Genomic DNA, 6,232 nt, shown 5'->3' with positions numbered 1-6,232 from the left:
AGTGCCTTGGAAGGTAGGTGCTGCTGTTATAGTTAGATCATTTTAGAGTTGAGTTAAAGAACCCAATTTGCTTAGTAACTTAACTATGGGCCACCACCTATCCCACCTCCATCCAGTCAAAGGCAAAAGCCCGATCGGCCTCACCTATCCTACATGATTGTATCCACAACTGGTTCCTGCACACACACACACATACACACACCCCACCCCCCCACACACACTTTTTTTTTTGCCTTGTGTGGAAAAATTCCTCATTCTGTTCCTAACTACTTAGCCAATACTCAGTTACATGTTCTCTGTCACAAAATCTTCCCATAAGCCCCAGAAAATGGGAAACAAATGGTCTCTGACTACTCTGCTAATGTAGAGAAGGAGGCACTTGAAATACTTTATTATTATTTTTTATCCTATTCCCTGCATGTCCCCCCTCAGGGCCTTTGTCCAGAAATAGATTCTGAGGTCTCAGTTTCCCCTTTTATTCTCAGAATCAAACCTGAGGGGCCCAGAAGGTGGCAGGCTCCATTTCCCTGAAACAGTTAAATCTTTCAAACTGATGCTTCAAGCTTAAGTTTTTAATGGGAGATCAGATCAAATCTGGGGGTAGGTCATTTAAGAGCTCAATCTCATCTTTGAAATATAGATTAACCAGGAGAGGATGAGTTCAGCACTTCTCAGTAATGTTGTTTCATTGATCTTCCAGGCCAACTGGACTTGGCTTTAGACAGACACCTAAAAATTAGTTTTAAAACTTTACCGTCTTTTAATATTTTATAACCTGTCAGAAAATCAATTACGGCCTCACAGCTGCCCCTTTGGACTCCAGTGCCACAGGAGCTGATGTTTAGCAAGAGGACGAGCCTGCCCCTTCCGTTGCAAAAAGCAATGGGCAGTTACCATAAAAACACAGAGTGGATGATGACTTGGGGGAAATTCTTGGATTTGTTGAGATTTAGCAATGAATTGAGTGGCTTCTGCCCTGATGAGGTCTGAGCTCAGGGTTTTCTCTTCTCCCTTAATAGCCACTGAATGACATTACTAACCCCCCTGAAAAGAGCAGGGATCGGGGTGTCAGGACCAGAAGAAATCTCTATCGTTAGCATTTGTCAAAGAGCTCAAACTATTTTTTTTTCAGGCTCAACAATTCTCAAGGGTCTTTTCCTGAAAATGCAGTCTACTCTCCTCTATATGAGTACACATAAGCAACCACACAGAATTATTATTGATTATTTATGATTCTTTTTAAAGGAGAACATATTTAAGTTTACCCTAAAATGACCCTGAGAGCTACTGAAGAATGAAGCGGGATTTATTTCAGAACAAGGTTAACGATCAAACCCCAGACTTCCAAGAGACCTGGAGAGTCTATATCAAAACAGACTTATCCTAATCCCCCCCTCCGCCCCCCCCCAATCACCTTGTTCACCTTGACATGCTCTAATGTCCCTGAATGAAAAACAGGTGTGTGAGGCTAAGTTTAAGAAGAGAGGGAGGGAAGAAGGGAGGAAGGGAGATATGGAGGAAGGAAGGATGAAGGGACAGAGGAAGAGGAGGGAAGAAATAGAGGGGGGAAGAAAGAAGTAAGGAAGGAAGAAAGGAAGGAAGGAAGAGAGGGAGGGAAAAAGAGAGGGGAAAAAGAGAGAAGAAAGAAAGAAAGGAAGAAAGGAAGAAAGAAAGGAAGAAAGAAAGAAAGAAAGAAAGAAAGAAAGAAAGAAAGAAAGAAAGAAAGAAAGAAAGAAAGAAAGAAAGAAAGAAAGAAAGAAAGAAAGGAAGGAAGGAAGGAAGGAAGGAAGGAAGGAAGGAAGGAAGGAAGGAAGGAAGGAAAGAAGAAAGAAAGAAAGAAAGAAAGAAAGAAAGAAAGAAAGAAAGAAAGAAAGAAAGAAAGAAAGAAGGAAGAGAAGGAAGGAAGGAAGGAAGAAGAAGAAGAAAGAAAGAAAGAAGAAAGAAAAAAGAAAGAAAGAAAAGAAAGAAAGAAAGAAAGAAAGAAAGAAAGAAAGAAAGAAAGAAAGAAAGAAGAAAGAAAGAAAGAAAAGAAGAAAGAAAGAAAAAGAAGTCTAGTGGTCGTTCAAGTTGGTGTCTGGTTTCCATTCTAGGAATTAATCACTGCATACCGCGTTTATTACAGAATAGCGACAGCAAACAAGATCGGAGGGCCCTGGACATGGCACAAGTGCCTCTGGGACTGTTTAAGTGGATTTTAAAGCCTCCTCAATCTTTACAACCCTGGGGTTGCGGAGAAAGGCCGCTGGCCGCCGGGTGCTCGGGATGGGGCTGGAGTCCCCCAGAAAGGGAAGGCAGCTACCTTGGCGCTCTTTAAAGACTTCCTACCCAGCTGCAGTGGCTTCTGGACCAAAGGCCCCATCCGGACTGCCCGGGCCCGAGGGCTCCAGGGGCTCTGTCTAAAGGAAGGTGATGGCTTTCGCCTGGGGCTTGGGGGTGGGAGGCTCAGCCGGAGCAGGAAGGAGGGAAGGAGAGGGAAGGAGGAAGAGGTTGACAGGCTGAAACGGAGTGAACTTTCCCTTCCTCGGAGCTAGCGGGAGATTAACAAAGAGATGCTTAATTAGTACTTCCTGGCCACCTGCCTCGCAGGTCCGGAGAAGCGGAGTTATTACTCACTCCCCACACTTGCTGAGTCCCTGAAATGTGGCAGTTGGCAAATTAACTGAGGCTTTGGGGCTTCCCTGCTCTAAATGAAAGGGACGGCCGTTTCCTTTCTCTTCTCGCTTTAATTTGACAATGACCTTCGGCTCTGCGGGGAGCGAGGGGTCTGGTCTCCTCGGCCAACCTCCAGGCCATCTTCCTTTGTCCTACCTCCCTCTAGGTGCCCAGCGGCCAGCCCTGGTCACCTCTTTTTGAAGGCGTTTCCGGCCTTCTTTGAGGGTGGGGCTCTTTGGAAAGCCCCGCCCCATTCCTTGATGAGCTTAAAGGACCAAACTACCCCTTGCCCGCTGGGCAGCAACGTGGCTGGGTCGGGAATGGCTATTCCACACTGTACTGTGTGGGCACGCATGCTGAGAGACAAGCTTACAACTTGAGCCCTACCCCGGGCCAATCGCTGGAGAATGGTTTAATTGGTTAATCATATAAATTACAGTCACTTAATCATTTTAATCACCATCAGCCAATTAGCTCAGAGTTATGGGCTCTGAGGTAACAGTTATGCAAATGTTTGTTCCGATGCACGCTATTAGCGGCCATATTTTCTAGATCAAGCTGACAGTGACTGATGGGTGGGGGGCAATGAAGGAAGGCGAGCATTTGGTATTTTTCACTTCTTTCCTGTTGGGCTAAAATGGAGAGTTCAGCAGGAAGACCATCCATGCATCTTTGCTGAAGGCTGGAGGGAGGCGAGAGGGAGAAGGAGTTGGGGTAGAGAGGGAAGAGCGGATGGGAGGATGTTGCCGCCCAACTCTAGAGAATCCCAGAAGGGTTAGATTTGGGAGCTGGGAGAGAGATTGAGATCAACAAATCTTGAGATTGTCCATTGAGAACCAGAAGGGACTTTAGAAGTCCTCGAACCCAACCCTTCACTTACAGAAGAGAAAGCTGAGGCCCTCAAGGGGTCCACAGTCTGGTGGGGGGACCATCTGAGACGGGACAAAATGGAATCAAATGCAAGTTATATGGTTTTCGCCATTATGAATAATTCTGTAAAAGAGACGGGATACTCAGAGCCACATCTGGTCTGTCCACTGGGACTGCAGGCTGAAGGTTTGTAAAGCACTTTCCATACATGATCTCTTTTAAGTTTCACCAACAATGCAATAAACAAAAGACAGTATTATCCTTCCCATTTACAGATAAGGTAGACAAGGATGGAACAATTTGTCCACAGCTTTGTAGCTATTTAAGTGTCAGGGGTAAGATTTGAAACCAAAGTCTTCTTAACTACAAGCCAACGATGCCATGCTGCTTCATGGAGGGCTTTTTTTTTTTTTAATGGAAAAGAAGAGCAGTTTCAGAAAGTAAATATTGAGATTAAAATTATGATATCTGAAGATGTGTAGACCATGTTGAAACTACAGGAAGGATGGACTCTTGGCCAGGAATGGAGAATACCCAAGAGCAGAATTAAAAATTTTTTTCTGGAATCTTCTAGAATTGATCAAAATAGTATTTAAACAACAAACAAACAAAATGGAGGAAAAGGAGAAAAGTCTTATGGATCTACCAAAGCAGGAGGTATAGGAAATAGTAGCTACCTCATAGGAAGAAAAGGTAGGAAAGTCCAGGAATATCCAAGAAATGTGTCATTGGGGTTGGGGAAGGGGAAAGAAATAAGCATTTTTAAGTGCCTACTGTGTATACTATACAATTCTCTTATTTGATTCTCAGAAAAAACCTTCTACAGTTGAGGAAACTGAGGCAATCAAAGGTTTAAATGCCTGGCCCAGGGTCATAAAAACTAGTAAGAGTCTGAGACAGGATTTGAACCCATGACTTTCTCTCTAGATCTAGCTCCATATGCTGTGATGTCAGCTAGTACCACAATGACCTCAGAGATATCATGGAGATGCAACAGAATAGACCTTGGGTTAGGGTCATATTCTGTAAGACTAGTTAGAAAGTGACAGAGTAGGTCAGTGAATGCTGTGTGGCATTGAACATTCAGAGGCATACTTTCCTATAAATAAATCTAGGACAGAAAAAGAATGTGGGGAAGCAGAGCATCTGATGAATACAAGGAGGAATGGAAGCAGTCTCTTGGACTGGGGAGGTGGTGGTCAAGCCTCCTGGACAGAGGGACCAAGCAAAGAGTTTTGGGAAACAGATCTAAGCAAATCCCAGCCAGAGGCATGATATAGCCGGCAACAGAGTCCTTCTGGGTTTGTGTCCAGCAACCATCAGGACCGTCTTATGCTCCAAGGGGAGAAGTTCCAGGCTTGCCTCCACCATGACTGCCTTCTCCAACAAGGGCCCAAAGCAACAAGGGATAACTGGTATTGGGGACCGAGTGCTGACCAACAAGAAGGAAATGATGAGGACGCTTGAGGGGGGAGTACAAGGTCCCTTCCAAGTCTCAACTTTCCCCATGGTGGCTCCGATACATCGCTGGTCAGCATAAAAAATTAAATGAAAAATTAAAGGGGAATTTGGGGGAAGTTTGGCAGAAGCCATAGATGACACACAAAGGCCAGCAGATGACAGAAAAAGGTTAGAGAAACTCTCTAGCCTATGACCAAATACGTAACCCAAATTTTACAATCAGGTACGATAAAACACTCCATAAGAGAAAAGGGAAAAAATTCAGATTTCTCTCTTTTACTAAGGGAGGGAAAAACTTTTTATGTGGATTTTCCAGATTGCAGAGACGTCCACACCCCCAACCCCCACGGTGTGCAAGGGATACCTGTAATTGCTCCATCCTGGAGTGACTATTAAGAAAGCAGATGAAACCTGGTGTAAAGTATAACATGAATCTAAGTGTATGGGAGAGAATTTCAAATTCTGGAGTATTGTTTATTTTATAAAACCCTTCCCTTCCATCTTAGAATCAATGCTAAGTATTAGTTCCAAGGCAGAAAAGTGCTAAGGGTTAGGCCATGGGGTTAAGTGACTTGCCCAGGGTCACACAGCTAGGACATGTATGAGACCATATTTGAACCTGGACTTCCCCTCTCTAGGGCCTGACTCTCTATCCATTGAGTTACCTAGCTGCCCTCCTGGGTTATTATTATTAAAGGAATGATTTATGAACATAGAAAGGAAAACAGTGATCATGAAGAGCCTGCATTTCTTAATTAGATCATGGCAGGCTAACCTAATTTTCCCATGTTTGACAGGTTTCTTAGACAATTGCAGAGGAGATGGAGTGGTCTGTAGGCATAGTGTATCTAAGGTTCAGCAAAGGCCTTCTGCTAGGTCTGCATCTAGAGAGCAGGGATTCATAGCCACAATTATAATTAATATTTAACAGTTTAAGGCTTGCAAAACACTTTTATACATGTATACATTTATATATCAGAATATATATATATATATACATGTATGTATGTATATATATATATATATAACATATGTAAAATCTCCTTTGATCCTCACAAGAACCCTGTGAGGTAGGTGCTATTATTTCCATTTAAAAAGCAAGAAAACTAGACCTGAGAGAGGGTAAGTCATTTGCCCAGTGTCACAGTTTGGGAGAATGTTTGGAGCCGGATTCAAACTTGAGTCTTTCTGACCTAAGAACACAAGTCAGGGTTCCATCCATCTACGGTGGCATCAGACTCAATTAGAA

This window comes from Monodelphis domestica, chromosome 5, assembly GCF_027887165.1.
Source record: "Monodelphis domestica isolate mMonDom1 chromosome 5, mMonDom1.pri, whole genome shotgun sequence".
Classification (NCBI taxonomy): Eukaryota; Metazoa; Chordata; class Mammalia; order Didelphimorphia; family Didelphidae; genus Monodelphis; species Monodelphis domestica.
This window is presented reverse-complemented; position numbering follows the sequence as displayed.